Raw genomic sequence first — 21,963 nt, forward strand, 5'->3', positions numbered from 1 at the left:
GGCAAAGCTTGCCCCTGGATGCACGTCTCCTCAAGCTACACAATTCAGAGAAACTACACGGGACTGTGTACCGGCACAGTTGGGGCAAATTCTGGATCAAAAGATATCAAAAAAGGAAGAAAAAAATGCCCTGCTGTCATTTCTGAAGAGCCAGGAACAACAAAAAAAAAAAAAAGCTGGGTGTTGGGAGCAAAAGCGGGGTATTGTTCATGCCATCTGCACTCACCATTACAAAGGAGTGGTCAAACCACCTCAGACACCCCTCCAGCCAACCCCTGGACTCACCCTCACCCCATAGAAGACTGAGCTTGCCCCCCTCCTCCGGAAGCAAGCAAGGAACCTGAGTTACTTGTTTTAGCTCCCTCTGCAGCCGGCACATGAGCCCCTGGAAGCCTTGCCTGAATTTCTCATCTGGACTTTTTGTTATTCAGTAGCTCAGTTGTGTCCACTCTTTGTGACTCCAAGGACTGCAGCACACCAGGCTTCCCTGTCCTTCACCATCGCCCAAAGCTTGCTCAAATTCATATGCATTGAGTCAGCAATGCCCTCCAACCATCTCATCCTCTGTTGCCCCCTTCTTCTCCTGCCTTCCATCTTTGCCAGCATCAGGGTCTTTTCCAATGGGTCGGCTCTTCTCATCAGGTGGCCAAAGTATTGAAGCTTCAGCATCAGTCCCTCTAATGAATAGTCAGGGTTGATTTCCTTTAGGATTGACTGGCCTTTAGTCGATTTCTGTTGATGGGGGAAGGCCAAGCCCCCTGGTCAGTATCAACTTCATTAGGGAAGGACTGGCATTTAGAAGACATGGGGTGGGCCAGCGTAGGAAAGATGAGAGCCAAGGGGTAGTGGGTGAGCATCAGCGGTGTCTGCCACGCTCACTCAGCTAGGAATACTAGCCCCGGCCTGTCCTCGGAGCTTTGCCATTTACACTGCACTCACCTGTGACTTCCTTCCATCACTTGCAGACATTGGTTCCACCCCCTCATTACAAATGAGGAAGTTGAGACCTGGACCAGGGAAATGGCTCACTGGTAAGAGGCCAAGAGGGGGCCACAAATCCAAGCAACTGGCTTCTAGATCCAAGAGAACCAGCTCCAGAGTTAGCCCTGGCTCTGGGTTCAGATCCTGGTCTACCTCTCCTGGCTTTCACAATACAGAGCAGAGTTGTAGACTTGACTTCCCTTCGGCCTCTGTTTCATCAACTGGGAAGTAGAGACAAGATCAGGCCCCCTCGCAAAGTCGACGTCAGGATCCAACAAGGGGACACATGCAGACAGACAGGAGCAGACCCAGCGCACAGTAGCTGCTCAGTCATCAGTTCTCTCCAGACCCCTTTGGCCTCAGTCTGCTCCCCTCAAGGCACTCTGGGACTGGGGGCCAGGCTATGGTTAATCCAGCCAACACTTACTGAGCCCCTGAGGTTGCACTGTTCCCATGCTAGTGCTGCTTATGAACAAGACAGGCCGGGACCCTGCCCTCGTGGGAGGCAGGCAGGTAAAGAGAGACTTGAGCAACATGGGGAGGGCTGCACACCCTCCTGAGTGGGAGGCCTGCACACCCTCCTGAGTGGGAGGCCTGGGAAGGACAAATGGAGTTGCCCCGAGGAGAGTCAGGATGCATGGAGGAGGCTGGGGAGAAGTGAGGTCACAGCAGAAGCCAAATAGCCGGGCCTGGAGGCAGCCTGGGGTAGGAGCAGGGTGGAAGGCTGAAAGCTAGAGGTGGCAGGGTCAGACTTTTAAACACCTATGGCTGCTGCATGGATGCTGATCGGAGCCGACCAAGAAGGACCATCTCTTAACAGAGATGAGCAAAGATGATGGCCTGGACTGGGACTGCAGTGGGGAGGTGGGCAGAGCAGCTGCAGTGCCAGTGCCGGGTAGGTCCTTGGGGAGGCAGGAAGGGCAGTCAGGAGGCGTCAAGGACATCCTTTATTTGGGAGCCTGAGCTCAGCTTGTCCCAGGACCTCAGCTGACTCTGCCCAGGTTGTCCCAAGACCCAAATCACCACCCCGTGGGCCCCACACCCTTTCTGCACCACGGGGTTGTACTGTGGCCCCCTGGACCCTCCGCTTCCCTCGGCTCTATAGGCACTAACTTGCTTGTTGTTGTTCAGGCTCTAAGTCGTGTCCAACTCTTTGCAACCCTATGGACTGTAGCACACCGGGCTTCCCTGTCCATCACTATCTCCTGTAGTTTGCTCAAATTCATGTCCATTAAGTCAGTGATGCCATCCAACCATCTAATTCTCCATCATCTCCTTTTCCTCTTGGCCTCAACCTTTCCCAGCATCAGGGTCTTTTCCAATGAGTCAGCTCTTCGCATTAGGTGGCCAAAGTATTGGAGCTTCATCTTTAGCATCAGTCCTTCCAAGGAATATTCAGGGTTGATTTCCTATAGGATTGACTGGTTTAATCTCCTTGCAGTCTAAGGGACTCTCAAGAGTCTTCTCCAGCAGCACAGTTTGAAAGCATCAGCTCTTTGGTGTTCAGCCTTCTTTCTGGTCCGACTTGTTGGGGCCCCCACCCATTTCTTCCATCAGCGGATACACAGACCGTTGTCCTCCAGGATGAGCTCTGAGACCCAGCTCCTGCTGAGAGAAACCAGAGGCCAGCAGAGTAAACAGACCTGGGCAATGATCCCTTACCTGGTAAAAATGTAGATAAATGAGGGTGGGAAGGACTTTTTTTGGACATGTACCCACCCAGCCCCCAGGCTCTCTGGCAGGCACCTAGATCCATTTATCCATTGTCTGATTGTCAGAGGGACCTCCCATTACCTGTGTCTTCTCAAAGCAGTGAGGAGCCTTGAACTCCCAATTCAGGTTGGAGGCTTCTCCAAAGACCAACAGGGGACCCACTGAGTGTGCAAGGATCCCTAAGTCAGACAACGGGTCCAGCAAAGGAAAGCATATTTGAGAGGCTGTTCCAAAATGTACATCCTCACAGCGGGAGCATTCAAATTAACCTGAGCCACTGTTCCTGTTGGGGCCTTCTTGGTGGCTCAGACAGTGAAGAAGCCACCTGCAATGCAGGAGCCCCAGGTTTGATCCCTGGGTTGGGAAGATCTCCTGGAGAAGGGAATGGCTACCCACTCCAGTATTCTTGCCTGGACAATCCCATGGACAGAGGAGCCTGGTGAGCTACAGTCCATTGTTTCACAGTCAGACACGACTGAGTGACTAACATGTTCACTGTTCTTGCTTGTGTTGGATTGTTTTGCTTCGGTTTGATTTTTTGCAGTTGAGCAAGGGATATACTATTACGGTTCATAATTCAAAAGGATGTATACTAAAAAGTCTATTAGTACAGTTATTCCTCAGTATTTGCAGGGCATTGATTTGTCCAGACTCCCATAGGCACCAAAATCCACGGATACTCAAGGTTTTTTTTTACAGAAAATGGACATAGTGTTTGCCTATAACCTATGCCCATCTTTTTAATTATTCCTGGATTTTTTAATGCTACCTAACACAATGTCACCAAATTCACACTTAAATTGAAGAAAGTAGGGAAAACCACTAGACCATTCAGGTATGACCTAAATCAAATCCCTTATGATTATACAGTGGAAGTGAGAAATAGATTTAAGGGCCTAGATCTGATAGATAGAGTGCCTGATGAACTATGGAATGAGGCTCGTGACATTGTACAGGAGACAGGGATCAAGACCATCCCCATGGAAAAGAAATGCAAAAAAGCAAAATGGCTGTCTGAGGAGGCCTTACAAATAGCTGTGAAAATAAGAGAAGCGAAAAGCAAAGGAGAAAAGGAAAGATATAAGCATCTGAATACAGAGTTCCAAAGAATAGCAAGGAGAGATAAGAAAGCCTTCCTCAGTGATCAATGCAAAGAAATAGAGGAAAACAACAGAATGGGAAAGACTAGAGATCTCTTCAAGAAGATTAGAGATACCAAGGGAGCATTTCATGCAAAGATGGGCTCGATATAGGACAGAAATGGTATGGACCTAACAGAAGCAGAAGATATTAAGAAGAGGTGGCAAGAATACACAGAAGAACTGTACAAAAAAGATCTTCATGACCAAGATAATCACGATGATGTGATCACTGATCTAGAGCCAGACATCCTGGAATGTGAAGTCAAGTGGGCCTCAGAAAGCATCACTATGAACAAAGCTAGTGGACGTGATGAATTCCAATTGAGCTATTCCAAATCCTGAAAGATGATGCTGTGAAAGTATCACAAATATGCCAGCAAATTTGGAAAACTCAGCAGTGGCCAGAGGACTGGAAAAGGTCAGTTTTCATTCCAATCCCAAAGAAAGGCAATGCCAAAGAATGCTCAAACTACCACACAATTGCACTCACCTCCCACGCTAGTAAAGTAATGCTCAAAATTCTCCAAGCCAGGCTTCAGCAATACGTGAACCGTGAACTTCCTGATGTTCAAGCTGGTTTTAGAAAAGGCAGAGGAACCAGAGATCAAATTGCCAACATCTGCTGGATCATGGAAAAAGCAAGAGAGTTCCAGAAAAACATCTATTTCTGCTTTATTGACTATGCCAAAGCCTTTGACTGTGTGGATCACAATAAACTGTGGAAAATTCTGAAAGAGATGAGAATACCAGACCACCTGACCTGCCTCTTGAGAAATGTGTATGCAGGTCAGGAAGCAACAGTTAGAACTGGGCATGGAATAACAGACTGGTTCCAAATAGGAAAAGGAGTACGTCAAGGCTGTATATTCTCACCCTGCTTATTTAACTTATATGCAGAGTACATCATAAGAAATGCTGGGCTGGAAGAAACACAAGCTGGAATCAAGATTGCCGGGAGAAATATCAATAACCTCAGATATGCAGATGACACCACCCTTATGGCAGAAAGTGAAGAGGAACTAAAGAGCCTCTTGATGAAAGTGAAAGAGGAGAGTGAAAAAGTTGGCTTAAAGCTCAACATTCAGAAATCGAAGATCATGGCATCTGGTCCCATCACTTCATGGGAAATAGATGGGGAAACAGTGGAAACAGTGTCAGACTTTATTTTGGGGGGCTCCAAAATCACTGCAGATGGTGACTGCAGTCATGAAATTAAAAGATGCTTACTCCTTGGAAGGAAAGTTATGACCAACCTAGATAGCATATTCAAAAGCAGAGACATTACTTTGCCAACAAAGTTTCGTCTAGTCAAGGCTATGGTTTTTCCTGTGGTCATGTATGGATGTGAGAGTTGGACTGTGAAGAAAGCTGAGTGCCGAAAACTTGATGCTTTTGAACTGTGGTGTTGGAGAAGACTCTTGAGAGTCCCTTGAACTGCAAGGAGATCCAACCAGTCCATTCTGAAGGAGATCAGCCCTGGGATTTCTTTGGAAGGAATGATGCTAAAGCTGAAACTCCAGTACTTTGGCCACCTCATGCGAAGAGTTGACTTATTGGAAAAGACTCTGATGCTGGGAGGGATTGGAGGCAGGAGGAGAAGGGGACGACAGAGGATGAGATGGCTGGATGGCATCACTGACTCGATGGACGTGAGTCTGGGTGAACTGCGGGAGTTGGTGATGGGTAGGGAGGCCTGGCGTGCTGCGATTCATGGGGTCGCAAAGAGTCGCAAAGACACAACTGAGCGACTGAAGTGAACACAATGTCAATACTATGGAAATAGTTATAAAGACAACAGGAATGCTATGTGAATAGTTGCCTGCAAAGAGCAAATCCTAGTCTTGCTTTTTACTGGCATTTATTGGAATTCTTTTTCCTGAATATTTTCCATCTGAGGTTGGTGGAACCATGGTTGGATGCAGGACCCACAGGTGGCTGGCCGACTGTATACTGAAGAGTCTCCCTTCAGGGCACTGATTGGTCCAGACTCCCAGTCTGTCAGTATATTTAAAACACTGAATTGTACCCATAAGGCGAATTGTATGGTAAGCGAGTTATATCTCAACACAACTGCTGAAAAAAGAAAGAGTCTCCCTCCTCCTACCCTCCTCACCCAGGTACCACTCTGCTATCCTGGAGACAACTCTAGGACCTATGCTCTTCTGCCCCATCCATTCCTTCTTTAGACTTGGGTGGATCTGAGGTTTAAAAAAAAAAATGATGCTGCCGAAATAAAAGTACTGAATGTCTCTCTTTCTCCCTCCCTGTGTGACATTCAATAAGCACCCACTACCTGCAACCATTCCGACATCTGTTTCAAACTTCACCACCACGTACTGAGCAGCAATAGTTACTTCCACTTGCCAGCTGAAGAGGAAAGCTGAGCAGAGCTTTCCCAACTCTGGACCTTTCACTGAAAGAGAGGGATAAAAGATGTGATTTTTGTGTGTCTGGATTCTTTTCCTTAGCGTCACGTATCCAGGGTTCCCCCACGTTGCAGCCTTTGTCAACGCTGTGTCCCTTTTCACGGCTGAATAGTAGTCCACCGTGTGCCTGGACCCCCACTGGATTTATCTCTTTCTCTCGAGGTGCAGGTGGGTCATTTGCACTTTCGGGCTGTGGCGAATAACGCTGCTATGAACATTCATTTGCAGTTTTTTTGTGTGGACATATGTGTTCATCCCTCTCCGGTGAATGCCTGGGAATGGAACTTCCGGATCACACGGTAACTCCAGACGTCATTGTTTGAGGAACCGCTGGACTCTTTTCCAACGCAGCTGCACCTTTTTTTTTTTTTTTTCATTCTCCAGACAAGAGGGCCGTTTCTTGAGCCAGGAGCTCACACAAATGATCTTACCGAATCTTCCCCACCAGCTGCGGAGGAGGTGGACGCGACTTTCATCCCATCTTCCAGATGAAGAAACTGAGGCTTAGCAAGGCAGATCCACTGGCCCAGGTCACCCAGCCCGTGTCCCGGATTCCAGCCAACTGGCTGGCCTCGGACCCAGCCATCAAGGAGCTGACAGGACCTTGGAGGCTGACGTGAGAAATCGGGGGGTGGTGGGGTGCGGACGAGACTCCAACACTGGGGAGACCCTCCCCCATGCCTGCCAGGTGATCCTGGAGAGCATTTACCCTGGGGCTTAACCGGCTGAGAGCGAAAGCCCTCGGGGGCTGTAACTGAAGAGGCCGGCCCTGGGGCTCTGCTGGGGCAGGAGAGAAGGCGTAAAGGCTTCTTTGTCCTGCCCATTGTTCAGTCGGCCAGCCAGTCTTGCCGCACACCTCGGACCAACGAGGGACGCGCTGGGTCTGCAGAGCAGCTGGGCTGTCTCAAGTTCTCCAGGGGGCCCCCTGGGATGGGCCTGAAGATTCATTAGGGGCTTGGGAAATATTGGGGGATTAGTAGATACCCAGCGTATGGGAAACCATCGCCCTGATTTTTTTCACTTGTCTTCTGTCCTTAATGTAAAATCCCCGGGACACAAGCAAGCACAGAAAACCAAACAGCCCTAAGGACGGGTACATTCAGCCTTCCACGCTGAGCCCGCAGCCGTATCCATATCTTTGTGTATCTTTCCAGAAAACTGTCCTTGCTTGTGGAGGAAAGCATTTGCACATGTGTATGTGTGTATCTGCTTGATTTTTTTTCACACCCATCCCATTTTTTTTTTTTTTTTTTTTGTGGCACCTGGAGATGATCCTGTCCCAAGACCCGCCCCTGCCTTCCTCTCAGTGACTGTGGTACTCTGTCTAGAGAAGCAACATCCTTTATTCAGTGAAGCTGCACTGAAGCTTTCCTAGTCTTCCTACTGGGCTTCCCTGATAGCTCAGCTGGTAAAGAATCCGCCTGCAATGCAGGAGACCTGGGTTCGATCCCTGGGTTGGGAAGATCCCCTGGAGAAGGGACTGACACGAAAGTCTTGCACATGGATCTTGGTACACAAGGGTGAGAACGCCCTGGGCGTGTGTGAGATGGGCCATTGTTTTGCTTCTCTGTGGAGGGTGGGGGCAGACTTCACACTCTCCCCAGCATGGCGTGGGAGCCCCTGTGTGCCCAGCACCCCACCAGCACAGGATGGCATCAGCCCTTCTGTTCTTTACTTTTTCTGTATAAAAGAGCACATCCATCCTCAGAGTCCGGCTTGGTGAATTTTCACCAAGTCAACACCCTTTGTAACCAACACCCAGCTCAAGACCCAGAACATTCCCAGCTCCCAAAGCCTACTGGTCACATCCTTCCCAACATCACCCTGATGTTTGGTCAGCCCTTTCTGCTCATTAAAAACCCCCTCCTGTACCCAACCTGCTTCATCACAGTGGCCATGCCAGCATCACCTCAAGCATAAGCCAGAAAACTTAAAAAAAAAAAAAAAAAGCCTTTGTTTTAAAGGAAAGATAAATCAATCAGAACAAAGGTCAGTCAAATCCAGTTCATAGCCCTTTTTTTGTATGGTCCGAAGGCTTAAAAGGATAACCTTCATTAACTATTTTTAAATGGTTTATAAAGAAACTCACAGAAGAATAATTCGTGGCACATAAACATTTTATCAAATTCAAACTCCAGCACCCATAAATAAAGTTTTATTGGAAGGGAGGCATGTCCTTCATGTATGGATTGTCTCCGATCTCCTTCCGGTCACAACAGCTGTTGAGGAGTTACTACAGAGACCCTGTGCTCACAAGGCTGAAAATATTTACTATCTGGCCCTTTGCAGAAAATGTTCGCCAGTCCATAACCAAAGCATCATCCCTCCTTAGGTAGGGACCTAGATGCTGTCCCGTTTGGGGGCTGGAGCTGCAACAGGATCCAAGCCCCCCTCCACCCACTGGGGCCTCAGGGGGTGCAACCAGAGCCCAGGTGGCAGATGCTGCAGCCTGGACTCGCTTGCAAGGCAGCAAGGATGGAGAAGAGGAACTGAACTCGAGCAAGTCTAGAGGTTACAGTGGTAGCCGTAAGCTGCTGAGGGATGTGCAGACAGAAAGAAGGAAGGACGAGAGGATTCTGGAACTATTTGGGAGAAGCACTTAATGGCTTCATCACCCCAGGAATCCTCTGATCCTGTGCATGGCACAGGTGTCCAGAATGCATTTAACCAAGGGAAGGAATTAAGGGAGAAGAAACAACATTGTTGATTGCAGGAGGTGTGTGTGTGAGGGGAGAGAAGACCCCACACAACCGCCAGGGTGGTTATTTGTGCCGGGCACCGCAGGACATTTGAGAATCACCTGGCCCAGCTGCCCATCCAATTGAACAGAGAATTGTGGGATTAATATCGAGTAGTGGCCATGGGATGTTTGTAGAGGTTTCTCCTGGCTTGAGAGTGAAGACAGTGTACACAGGCTGCAGACTCACAAGCCTGCAGGAGAATTCTGGCCACATCACTCAGGAACCCTGGGTAAGTTCTCTTCACCTCTTATATCCTCAGTTTTCCCTTCTGTGAAATAGGACTGTAATCTTGACTTTGTAGAAGTACCATGAAGATTAAAGGAGATGCTTGTGTGTGAGCTGATGGCTCATTGAAGCCACAGCCCAAATGCCAGCCCCTTTGGGGCCTTCAGAAAGGTCTTTGTAGATGGGCAGCCAAGAGTTCTACTGTTTTGTGGATCTGGAGACATTTTCCCCAGAGGGTGACTCTGCGGGAACAGAGTGGAGGCGTTCCGGGTTGGGGAGACGCCGTTTACGACTCTGAGTGATGCCAGCTCCAACTCTTATTGTCATAAAGGAAGTTATTCAAACACAATCAATTAGGCACCCATATTAGCATATTTTTCATTGTGATACAGCCGCAAAGAGGAGATTCTAGAGACTGTTTATTGCTGTTCTGAGCTAATATTTGTTAAAGTGATTAATATGTTTTTCAAATATCTGTGACAGGCATGGCAGGAGTTATTTATCTCCACCGCCTGGAGCCTGGAAGGGTGCCGGGTGAGAGTCCTCAGAGAGGGGCTCCAGGTAGGGGCCTCGGAGGACCGCTGGGGACAGTGGCCACCTCCCCCTCCCTGCTCAAGCCTCACCCCTTCCACTGTCCCCAGTCCCAGCCCCACAAGCCAGCCTTGAACTCCCAGCTCTATTGACCGTTTTCATCAGCATTCAAGGGCATCTCTCAATGCAACAGATAAAGACCCCACAACCCCTTCTCCATCAATTCCTCTGAACCCCCGTGTCCTCCAGCTCTTTAGCCGTCTTCCTCCTTTTCTCCAAACTCTTCCAAAGAACCCTCCCTACCTCCTTTATTCACCTTCCAGTCCCGGCTTTTAAGAAATCATTCTGAGATATGAAAAGCACACAGAACCTTCTAGAACAGCACCGTCCAAAAGAAGGTTCTATGATAATGGGAATGCTCTCTTATCTGCATCGTCCAGTATGGGATCCATGAGCCACATCTGCCTGTCGAGCCCCTGAAACGTGGCCGGGGTGACTGAGCAATTTACTGAAAATAAAATTTTTAATTTCGTTTACTTTTAGTGAACTTCTACGTATTTAATTTTAAACTTTTTATTTTGTATTGGGGTATAGCCAGCCGATGACCAATGCTGTGATAGCTTCAGGTGAATAGGGAAGGGACTCAGCCATACGTACGCATGTATCCATTCTCTCCCAAACGCCCCTCCCATCCAGGCTGTCACACGATCTTGGGCAGAGCTCCCTGTGCTATGCAGTAGGTCCTTGTTGGCTATCCATTTTAAATAGAGCAGTGTGTCCATGTCCATCCCAAACTCCCTAACTATCCCTTCCCCGCATCCTTCCCCCAGCAACCATAAGTTCAATGAACTTCTATTTACATTGAAGGCCCATGTTTGGCAAGAGACTACAGCGTAGAACCACTCAACTTTAGAGAGTCACACAGTGAACACTGCATACTCACCACCCATCAGCTTTATCGAATGTCTACATTTTTGTCATATCTGCTTCTGATCTTTTTTTTATGTAATTAGATGTTACGGATCTGTTTTCCCCTTTTCCTCTGTTGAGTTTACCCACTGTCTCGAATGTTTACATCTCAGTATTTATCCTTCCCATTCATGTTTTTATGCTTTTACTATATATGGATCCCCAAGTGATACATAGCATATTTTTCACATTTTAATACTTTGTATACATGGTAAATTATTCTATACATCATTCTGCAACTTGCTTTTTTTTTACCCCCAAATCAGCATCACACTAGTTCTATTCACCAAACTATAGTATTCTACTGCATAAGCAGCCTGTTGTTTAGTTCTCATCTTGAGGAGTGTGTTACTAAAAACATTGTGATGAACATCTTGGGACATATTCCTCCGGGCAACAGGCTAATGTTTCTAGAGAATATTCACCAGGAAGCAATAGTTCAGTCAAGTCACAAAGCTTTAACTTGACTAGATGCTCCCAGATAGCTCTCCAAGACACTTGTACCAACTCACACTCCCACCAGCGGCAGGGGAGAGGCCTGGCTGCTCTGCGGGCTCATTGACACTTGGTATTCTCAAGTTTTAAATTTTCTGTTAAGCAGATGGGTGGCCTCTTACGGTTCTTTTCATTTGTATTTCCTGATTACTGGTGAAGTTAAATGTCTTCCATGACAATCGGTCATTTGGGTTTTCTCTTTTGAGAACTGTCTGGTTGTACCTATTGCCTATTTTTCTCCTGGCTAATTGGTGTCATTCTTTTTGATTTGCAAGTGCTCTTTACATATTATGGATTCAATTCTCTTTTAGTTATATGTGCTCAGATATTGCTTTCTGGGCTTCCCAGGTGGCTCAGTGATAAAGAATCTGCCTGCAATGCAGGTTTTATCCCTGCACTGGGAAGATCCTCTGGAAAAGCTATCTGGAAGAAGGAAACCCACTCCAGTATTCTTGCCTGGGAAATCCCATGGACAGAGGAGCCTGGAAAGCTACAGTCCATGGGGCCACAAAAGAGCTGGACATCACTTAGTGATTAAAGAACAACAAAATTGTTTTCTAGTTTTGTCTACTCTGTTAACTTACTTATGATGACTTTGATTGAAAAGAAGTTTTTAATTTTAAGGCAGTCAAATTTATACACTCTTTCTTTAAGGTTTGTTTTCTGTGCTATGATAAGAAATCTCTTATCCCAGGGTTATAAAGACATCTTATATTTCCATTTGTAACTTAATTTTTTCCCCTATTTGTATTTAGATCATTACTGCATCTTGAATTTATTTGTTTGTATTGTGCTATGCAGTTTGGTATCTAATTTAATATTGTTTATATTAGCTGTCAACACTGCATGATAAAGTTGTGCACAAAATTGATGATTTAAAACAGCACACATTTATTCTCTCACAGTTTCTTTGGATCTACAGTCTGGACACAGCTTAGCAAGAGCCTCTACTTAGAGTCTGACCCAATGCCATAGTCACGGAGTTGACTGGGGCTGAGTTCTCATCCAGAGGCTTGACTAGGGAATGATCCACTTCAAGCTCGTCAGGTTGTTGGCAGAATTCACGTCTAGCCAAACATGGGGACTTCAATTTAAATAGAAGTTCATCAAACTTGTGGTAGCTGGGGGAAAGGATCGTAGCTGTAGGATTCATGGCAGCTTGTCTCCTCAAAGCCAGCTATGGAAAGAAAGAGAGAGTGGGAGAGAGAGAGACAGACCCCCAGTAAGACAGAGTCTTAGGTGATGTAAGGTGATGGGAGCAGTGACGTCCATCCCCTTTGCTGTATTCTGTCGGTTAGAAATTAGGTTGCCAGTCCTGCCCACACTCAAGAGGCAGGGGCTGCGCAAGGACCTGAAAATCAGGAGGCGGGATCACGGCATCGTCTGAGGCTATCTTGTGCATGTTGCCCATCATTTGCCAGTACTCTCTGGTTAAAACTTTCTATTTTTAGAGTGACTTAGGTTCACAGCAAAACTTAGGGGGAAATACAGAGATCTTTCATAAATTTTTTTCATAAAATTTCATAAAAAATTTTCATAAACACCCCCGTATGTATCGCTTCCCCCATTCTCAACATCCCCCCACCCAAAGGGCACCTTTGTTAGAACTGATGCACCAACAATGGCATGTCATCATCTACCAAGGCCCACGGTTTACGTTCTAGCAGCTCAGTCTTGGTGGTGTACGTTCTATTTGTTTGGAAAGTGAAAGTCGCGCATCGTGTCCAACTCTTTGCAACCCCATGGACTATACATACAGTCCATGGAATTCTCCAGGCCAGAATACTGGAGTGGGTAGCCTTTCCCTTCTCCAGGGGAACTTCCCAACCCAGGAATTGAGCCTGTGTCTCCTGCATTGCAGGCGGATTCTTTACCAGCTGAGCTACTCAGCAAGCCCATTTTTTTGGACCAATGTATAAATGGCAACCCACTCCAGTGTTCTTGCCTGGAGAATCCCAGGGACAGTGGAGCCTGGTGGGCTGCCGTCTATGGGGTTGCAGAGAGCCGGACACGACTGAAGCGACTTAGCAGACTTAGCATAATGATATGTACCCATCGTTATGATATCATCCAAAGTGCTTCCACTGCCCTGAAAAATCCTCGATGCTCTGCCTGTTCATCACCCCCCTCCAGTTCCTGGCAACCACTTTTTACTGTCTCCATAGTTTTGCTTTTTTCCCAGAATGTCATAGAGTTGGAATCATACAGTATGAAGCTTTTTCAGATAGGCTTCTTTCACCTAGTCATATGCATGTGCGTTTCCTCCATGTCTTTTCATGGTTTGATAGCTCATTCCTTTCTCGTGATGGATAATACCCACCAGCATTCTTTTATAGATGGCCCAACCTCTTTTCCACTGACCGGTAACGCTTTCTCCATCACGTACGAAGTTTCCCGAGGCACAGAAGTCTGTTTCTGGGCTCCTTTGTGATTGTCGTTGCTGTAGTGGGTTTCCTGCTTCTACCACCCGCCTGAATATGCTCTAGTATGGGGTCATCAAGAGTACCATGCTGTTGAATCATGTGGGATCTTTCCAGACCTCACCTGGCTAGACCCCTCACAGACACTGGGTTATTGCTGTTCAGTGGCTCAGTCGTGTGCAACTCTTTGTGACCCCATGGACTGCAGCCCGCCAGGCTTCCCTGTCCTTCACCATCTCCCAGAGTTTGCTCAAACTCACGTCCATTTGAGTTGGTGATGCCATCCAACCATTGCATCCTCTGTCATCCTCCTGGGTACTAAGGACCTTTCTGTCCCTCTTGAATCATCCTCTCCAGGTCTGAGATGCCTTTGGCGTGGATCTCCTCCACCAGCTGTCCCACCTGCCTGACACGGAAGCCCCTTTCTGTCCCTCTTGAATCATCCTCTCCAGGTCTGAGGTGCCTTGGCGTGGATCTCCTCCACCAGCTGTCCCACCTACCTGACATGGAAGCCCCTTTCTGTCCCTCTTGAATCATCCTCTCCAGGTCTGAGGTGCCTTGGCATGGATCTCCTCCACCCGCTGTCATTCACCCTTTGTTCACTGTCCAGGTAATCCCCTGGGCGTTGGAACCGAAGGCCATCTTCAGGCTGAGGGGCTCAGTCCCCATCCCAGGCTGGAAGCTTCCTGGATCTCCACGTTGGCGTAGCCAGTGGCTCGTTAAACTCCACCCAGCAGATTCATGGCCAGCTTGGACAACACAACTGCACGGCACTGGGGCTTGATTCCACCGCCCCCCCGATCAAGGACCCCCATCCGTCATCTGCCTCTCACAAGAGGTGAGTCTCCCACCCTACGCCCGCGGTCACCTCACCTGGGTCTGGCCACCTCCTTCCATCTCCTGAGCTCTCACCCTGCGCAATCCACCGTCACCTCCTCCACAAGCGCCTTCCGTAGCCTCCCAGCTCCCACGCCCGCCCTCTGCAGTCAATTCTCCACACGGCGGCCAGAGCAATATTTTCAAAAACATAAATCATCTCACATCATCCCCCCACTTAAAACCCTTTCCAGAGCTTCCCACTGCTCTCGGAATGGGATCCAGTTTCCTCAGCGCGCCCTCAATCAATAGTGGCCTGTCACCTCCTCTCCAGCCCCATCCATCACCACCCGCACCCCCACTCTCAGCACCCGCCTCACCCCACCCCTGCTGGACTGTGGAGATGATCTGATTATTTCTCTAAGGGGGGAGACTTTGGGGGTGGTCCAAGCGGTCTGGGGGTGAGGTGCCAAATTTCCCCTCTGAGTGGCAGGACCCGGGCAGGGCCACGAACCCCAAGGAGGTCAGGTTAAGCGCCGCTATTTACTTTAACCCTCTCCAAAGTGTGTTTTGGTGGTGGGAGAGAGTTATGAATAAGCTCTTAATTCCAGGGAGGGCGTGGGTCAGCTCTCCGACAGCGGCGTTTATTGACATTCGCGTCTGAGCCTTCGCCCAGCGCCCCGAGTTTGAGTGGCCTGTCTGTGGCCAGCCTGGTGGCCCCAGCTCACCTGGACCCGGATGGGCACGGTCCTACCTGTCAGCTCTCTCCAAACTGGCACCAGCATCTCGATTTTCCTACTGGACCCTCAGGGAGTAAGCATCTGAGAAAACCGTGGTGAGCGGGGAGGAACCCACACCCCACACCCGGGAGGGAACACCCAGAAACCAGACGCCACCCACGGAACCAGGCGGGCGGGAGGTCAGAGGGGCCGTCTGAGGGCCTGTCACCTGGTCGGGTTGTTTGTTTGCGTTTTCACTGGGCTGACAGGGTCCTTGGGAACAGAGAGGGAGCCAGCCGGGCTTGCGGGCGGCTGGCTATGTGGCTTGGTTTCTCTTGCTGGTCCTCAGCGTCCCCATCTGTCTCACAGCCCTGCTGTGCTGTGGACAAGGATGCAAGCTCATCCGATGGCATCCTACAGCCTCACAAAGGGCCGTGGCACCTTTAAAGAGGAATATTTGAGAACAGAAATCCAAAGTTCAGAGAGGACAGTTTGTGCGGCATTCTTGAAATGATGAAACTACAGCGTTGGAGCACAGATGAGGGTGGCCTGGGGACTGGAAGAAGGTCAGGAAGGGCCCATCCCTAACGGGGGGTCACACAGAGCTCCTGCATGGGGATGGATCATCTTGACTGTGGGGGTGGGGGAAGGGGTGGGCCTGGGTATCCATCGTTGTTGTTCAGTCATTAAGTCATGTCTGTTTTCGAACCCATGGACTGCAGCATGCCATGCTTCCTTATCCTTCACCATCTCCCAGAGCTTGCTCAAACTCATGCCCATTGAGTCAGCGATGCCATCCAACCATCTCGTTCTCTGTTGTTCCCTGCTCCTCCCACCCTCAATCTTTCCCAGCATCAGGGTCTTTTTCCAATGAGTCGGCTCTTCGCATCAGGTGGCCAAAGTACTGGAGCTTCAGCTTCAGCAACAGTCCTTCCAATGAATATTCAGTGTTGATTTCCTTTAGGAATGACTGGTTTGATCGGGCTGTCCAAGGGACTATCAAGAGTCTTCTCTAGCACCACAATTCAAAAGCATCAATTTTTTGGCACAGGAAAAAAACCATAGCTTTGACTATACAGACCTTTGTCAGCAAAGTGATGTCTCTGCTTTTCAACACCCTGTCTAGGTTTATCGTAGCTTGGGTGTCCATACGTGAGAGCAAGCTGCACAGAACTCCATTCACACATTCATGTACAAACCAATGAAAACTCGGTAAGTAAGTGTTAGTCACTCAGTCGTGTCCAACTCTTTGCAACCCCATGGGCTGTAGCCCACCAGGCTCCTCTGTGGGCAAGGGATTCTCCAGGCAAGAATACTGGTGTGGGTTGCCATGCCCTCCTCCAGGGGATCTTCCTGACCCAGGGATCGAACCCGGGTCTTCTGCATTGAAGGCAGATTCTTTACCATCTGAGCCACCAGGGAAGATCTTCAGTAAGGTCCCAAGGTCTAGTTAACAGCTTGTACTAAGGTCGGTTTCCTGATTGTAATATCGAGCTCCGGCTCTGTAAGGTGTCAGCACTGGGGGAAGCTGGGTGAAGGGTCCACAGGACTCTCTGTATTCTTTTCACAGCTTCTCAGTTCGAAATGAAAAGTTTCAAGAAAAAGTTCAGAGAGGGTCATGAATGTGTCCAATGCCACCCAGCAAATCGAGAATGAAGCTAGAGTTAATACCCAGGTGTCCTGATAGCCAGGTTCTTACTGATCTTTCCTAGAATGGCAGGGTGGGCAGGCACTTGGCAAAATAAAAACAAGTGAGTCTCAGCGATGGCAGCGTGAGAGGGGAACTAGCGGAAGCGGAGATGACCGTAATAGTGACCACACTAACAGTGATGACCACAGCTTCTATTTAGTGAGGCCTGACACCAGGCAAGGCATCTTGCAGACAGCCTTAAATGCAAGACTCCTGTTCCTCACTGCACTCTCCAAGGTCACACCAACCAAGCTGAAACTTGAACCCAGGGCCCAGTGTCAGCCCCTCAGGCCTGTCCACTCTCCAAGGGGGGTCCTGGCAGACACGAGGGACAGTGGGATGACCGATGACCCTGTCTGGGGTCCTGGCAGCTGTCCAGGGGTGGCTCTAGCACCGAGTGGCCCTGCCCACCTCACGTTCACCCACGAGCCATCCTGATGGAGGTCAAGGGCCAGGACAAGGAGGTGTCCAAACAAACGAGGGAGTTTCACCTGAGGCTGTGAACACAGGAGGAGTCACCGGCCGAGGAGCCCCGAGTCCTCGTCGCCAACCTGCCGCTGTGGGCTGGATGCCTGGGAAGAGCTCATCCCTCTCTGGCCTCAGGTCATATCTCAGAAAATTCTAGGCGGGGGGCTTCCTGCTCAGATTCCACATCTTCTCCAGGTGGGGATGTTTCTAGCTCCCCAGACAGCCTGACCCATCCATGTCTGTGTGGCCTGGATGACCCTCTACTGCTGGGCGGGGCCCTGTATTACTGTCTTCTGGCTGTCTTAACAAACTGTGTGGCTTACAATAACACAAACGTAATCTCTCACAGTTTTAGAGGCTGGACATCTGAAATCAAGGAGCTGGCAGGGCAGCGATGCCCCCACAGTCTCCAGGGGAGGATCCTTCTGTCCTCTTCAAGCTTCTGGGGGTTCCAGGTGCTCCTGGACTCACGTCAGCATCCCTCTGTCTCCATCTTCACCTGGCCTCCTTTTCTCTGTGTCTGTTATAAAGATGTTTGTCCTTGGATTTAGGGCCCACTCAAGCAGTCCAGGGCTTCCCTGATGGCTCAGTGGGTAAAGAAAATCCACCGGCAATGCAGGAGACACAGGAGATATGGGTTTGATCCCTGGCTCAGGAAGATTCCCCTGGAGGATGAAATGGCAACTCACTCCAGAATTCTTGCCTGGAGAACTCCATGGACAGAGGAGCCTGACATGCTACACCGTCCATGGGGTCACAAAAGAGCTAGACACGCCTGAGCACACACACAGCCTTTGCTGAGGTCCCACCATGCACCAGGCATTGCTAAGCCATCATTGCTAAGAGTAGGTATTTAACAAAGGAGGAAACTGGGGCTCAGAGAGGGGAAGTGAGTGACCCAGGGTCACACAGCAGTCATGCCTCAGAGACGGAACTAGAACCCAGGCCTCCCAATCCTAAATCCCAACTTTCATTCATTCACTTTGACCGTCTACCATCTTTGACCCAATCATATTCTCATTCTGGACTCAGACACGCCCACCCCAAGGACTGTGACCCAAGAATCTACTCCGGAGGTTGGCACACCACCACCCACCGAGCGCCAAATCCAGCCCACCGCCTGTTTCGTTCTGTTTGGTTTTAACAGAGCTATCAGTTTATTTCATTCTATTCTGTTTTAAGCCACAGCCGCATGTGAAACGTGGAATCTGAGTTCCTCGGCCAGAGATCTAACCTGTGCCCCCTGCAGAGGCGGCACTGGAATTGGAAAGTCTTAACCAATGGACTGCCAGGGAAGTCCCACAACACCTGTTGTTTAAAAATTAAAGTTTTATTGGAACACAGCCACCCCCGTCCTGTTACATATTGTCTTTGACTCCTTCCATGTTCTAGTGGCAGAGCTGAGTAATATAGACACTCCGAAACCGAATAGATTAACTGGCCTTTTACAGATTGTGGCTCAGCTGGCAAAGAATCTGCCTGCAATGTGGGACACCTGGGTTCGATCCCTGGGTTGGAAAGATCCCCTGGAGAAGGGAAAGGCTACCCACACCAGTATTCTGGCCTGGAGAATTCCACGGGCTGTATAGTCCATGGGGTCACAAAGAGTCGGACACAGCTGAGCGGCTCCACTTCACTTACAGATAAGTTTGCTGAGCCCCGCTCTGGAATTAAGGATGGTTGGATCCTGGCTTCATATAATTTAAGGTAGAAGAATGATGCCCATAGAGGGGCCCCTTACCCCTGGAGCCCACGGACTCCCAAGGAACGCTGCTGAGATGAGGGGCTGCGGGTGGGGGTGGCCAGGACAGGTGTGCCTGGGTGGGAGGGCAGGGACAGCTGAGAAAGACTCATTTCCTGCTGCAGAAACGTCTCTAGTTTCTAGACAAGGGGAAAGCCTGAGGCTCTCAGCTGCCTCTGACTTTTCAAGCCCGCCGTTTCCCCCACCCCTGTTTTCTTCCTCTCCAGCCCCTGGCTTCTTCCAAGGCTTCTTTGCATTCTAGAAAACGTAGCCCCTGCCCTTCTAAGTCACCAGGGCCCTCCAGCCCCCAAGGGAGCTCTGACTCGGGAGACAATGAAAAGTCGGTAAGAAACCCAATCTGGGGCTATCAGGTGGGCAGCTCGGTGGAGGGGGTCTCCTTACTGGCCCCCAGACAGGTCGGATCCTCTTGCCCCCTCCCAGACATCGCATTCCAAGCACCAGTTGGATCCTCTCGGCCGAAAAGAAAAGTCCTTCCAACCTTGCAGGGGTTCCGAAGACTTTTTTTTTTCCAAAGTAACCCCCCAAACAGTGGCTTTTCAAGCCACACACAGACTGAATCAAGCGTCATTTGTTTCCAGAAGGCCGAGGGGCAGCGGTTTGGAAAAAAGAACCTTCTCTGTAACTCACGGGGAGGCGAAGGCGGGGTCAGAGGGCACATTCCGATTGCTAAGATGCATTGACAAGAGCCCAGGCCCCCCTTGGCCCTGCCCGGAGACCTGAGAAAGGGGAGGGGTCCTGGGGGGGTGCACAGGGGCCTCAGAAACGCTCCCCTGAGTCACAAAGAGTCGTAGGGTGACCCCTCCTCTCTCGCTGGCCCCCCACCTCCTACAGATACGCCCAGAAAGAACCCCCAGGTCTGGGAGCAACAGAGGAGGGAGGTTTAGCTATGACATTTTTTTTTTTCTCAATGTTGGTTTGGTCTGTTGAGTTTTGCCCCCAAATGTCCAACTGGAAGCACAAGTGATGAGCCATGGTGAAAGCTGGGTATTTTTCATGACCATTTGCAACGGGGGAATAGATGAGGACCGGGCTGTCGTGGACAAGTCCACGCTTGGCTATCGATGGCTGGGCGACCTTGGACAGCTGTCTATACCTCTCTGGGCCTATTTCCTCGATGTCAGCTGGGATCTGGCCCTGGATCTGGACCATCCACTCAGATGGTGACACCGGGCGAGCCCACGCACAGACCAGATGCTCTGAGATGGTGACTGGAGGCGGGGAAGACTGAGGGACGGGGGTTGAGCAGACGAGGGCCCAGTGGGGGCAGGGGAAGACCCAGCCCCAGAAGGAAGGGCTGACCTTGCACTGTGGAGGGGCTCGAATGGAAACTCGGAGCACCATTTGTCGAAATGCTCTTTCCAGGGGGAAACCGAGGCCTGGGCCACACACCACGCATCAGTGAACGAACCCCTAGCATCACCTTATACCCAGCCCCCCGTGCTCCGCACTCACCTTCTCCAGGGGGCACTTTGACCGGATGCCTTGGTCCAGCCCTTCAAGGTGGGTCAGAAGCATCATTCCACTATAGAAAATGGGAGGAGGGGGTGTGCCTAAAAAGTTAAGAAATGCAGAAAGAAAGGTTCCCTTTCTCCCTACAGAGAATAAGCATTCGCAGCCCACGAGTTCTGGCCTCGGCTCGGCCTAGCAGGGTGAGTGGGAAGTATCACAGCAGCACGTGATGCAAGGTGAATTCACAGGGGTGTGACTGTGGGGTCACACCAGGGGCAGGGCGGTCCAGGAAGCCTCATCTCCTCACCCTCCTTAGGCAGCAAATCCCCACAAATTCCCGGGCAGGATGGGGAACAAGGGGACGGAACGCTGGGGAGACGTGTTGGGCCATCTACCCTCTTGGGGCAATTTCATCATCCTGATAACTCTCCAGGCAGGCTGCTGATGCTGTGCCTTCCAGACCCAGGCTCTCAAACAGGCTCTGAGGGAGGCCACTTCTGCCTTGATGAGCCCGTTTCCCCATCAGCCTGTCCCAGGGATCTACTGAGGGTACCAACCCCCCTGGGAACAGCACTGAGCTGGCAGAAGCAACGACAATCTTCTTTGCTCCATTTGGGAGACATCTGGTCCCCTCTCGCTTCCCGCCTCCCGCAGAACCACGTGGCCCAGGGTGTCCCCCAACAATGAGATGTTTCAAACTCACCTCTCCTGCAAACCCTCAGGAACCAAGCTCCAGTGCTTGGGAGGAAAAATGGGATGATGGCTCCTCCCGGGATCTGAGACCCCGCCTCCCCAGGACAAGTACACTGTCTGATTGCCTCCAGTGACATTCTCAAGGTTGGAAATGATAGGAAGACCCCACAGAGGTCAGCCCTGGCCTGGGCTCCTTCCTCGTATCGTGGCACGTGTGTGATCTTTGCTTCTGCACAGCGCCCGGGGCCTGGCCTGGCTCACTAACCACGGGACCCCCTTCCCAGTGCTTTTAGAGGGAGGCTATACCGCCAGCCACCCTCAGGGTCCCTGGACTCACTGCATCTTCCCGCCCAGCAAAACTGTTCCTGACCAAGCCAGCCCTCCCACTCCTGGACCAAAGCAACGACCTCAGTTCCTACCTGCGTGTCTATCACCCCACTTGGAAGCTCCTTCCACCAGGAGCTGGTGCTTCCCAGACGCTCTGGACCACTTCTGTTTCAGCAGTTTCCCCACCAGCTACTTCTGAGCCTCTGCCAGCAGGGACCATCGCAGTTCCAAAGTTGAGCTGATGGGAGGACTCTGTGGCTGGGAAGTGGACCCCGGCTCTAGGTGGCTGTCAGGATCAGTACTGTGAAAAGGGGCCCTGGGAGATTCTAACGCTGGCTCAGCATTTCGGGGAGGGTGAAGGCAACACCCTGAAAATCAGCCTCACACATATATGCA

General features: G+C 50.1%; 1 long non-coding RNA gene across 1 annotated transcript; it reads right to left on the minus strand.

Moving 5' to 3' along the window:
* Positions 1–1,915: 1,915 nt before the first annotated feature.
* On the minus strand, positions 1,916–14,622 carry LOC147355701 (uncharacterized). The gene is made up of 2 exons (XR_015144055.1): positions 14,517–14,622; positions 1,916–2,589 (listed from the first exon to the last, which is right to left on the minus strand). It is a non-coding gene; the product is annotated as an uncharacterized LOC147355701 (long non-coding RNA).
* Between the last annotated feature and the right edge of the window lie 7,341 nt (positions 14,623–21,963).

This window comes from Bos grunniens, chromosome 17, assembly GCF_055505025.1.
Source record: "Bos grunniens cultivar Pamir isolate PY7600 chromosome 17, Bosgru_T2T1.0, whole genome shotgun sequence".
Classification (NCBI taxonomy): domain Eukaryota; kingdom Metazoa; phylum Chordata; class Mammalia; order Artiodactyla; family Bovidae; genus Bos; species Bos grunniens.